Below are 549 nucleotides of genomic sequence, written 5' to 3' on the forward strand. Positions count from 1 at the left end.
TTATAGTGACACAAACTTCTGCTTCTCTCTAAACCTTTTCTATTTTTCTTCTTCAAAAAGCATTACATAAAATTTTTCACATTTTGTCTGATTCGAACCGAGCACTCCTATCCATTTTATCTATTTTACTTAATAGTTTTGCTGCATAATTGTGAAATAAAAAGAAAATTATACACATTTTATGATGTTTTTTCTAAGATAAAATTCTGAAAAGTGTGTGCATTTGTATTCAGCCTACTTTATTCTCAAATCTCTAAATAAAATCAGTTGTCTTCAGAGTAAAATTAGGCGAACATACAGGATCAGTGCAGTGTTAACCCTCAGGATTAACGCTGCACATCGTCCTGGACATGCCTGCCCCACTCATCATGCTGTGGGTTACTTTTCTCTTGCAGGGAGAGGCAAGACATGAGTTACTGCAAGCATGGATGCAAACCTGCTGGAGACTTATGAAACACCAGGGGACAGTTTGGACGACAGCATATTGATGTGTTGAAATGGCCTAGCCAAAGTCCAGACCTTTATATTTGATCGATAAATCAACAAAAA

The sequence above is a fragment of the Gambusia affinis genome, linkage group LG09, assembly GCF_019740435.1.
Source record: "Gambusia affinis linkage group LG09, SWU_Gaff_1.0, whole genome shotgun sequence".
NCBI classification, from domain to species: domain Eukaryota; kingdom Metazoa; phylum Chordata; class Actinopteri; order Cyprinodontiformes; family Poeciliidae; genus Gambusia; species Gambusia affinis.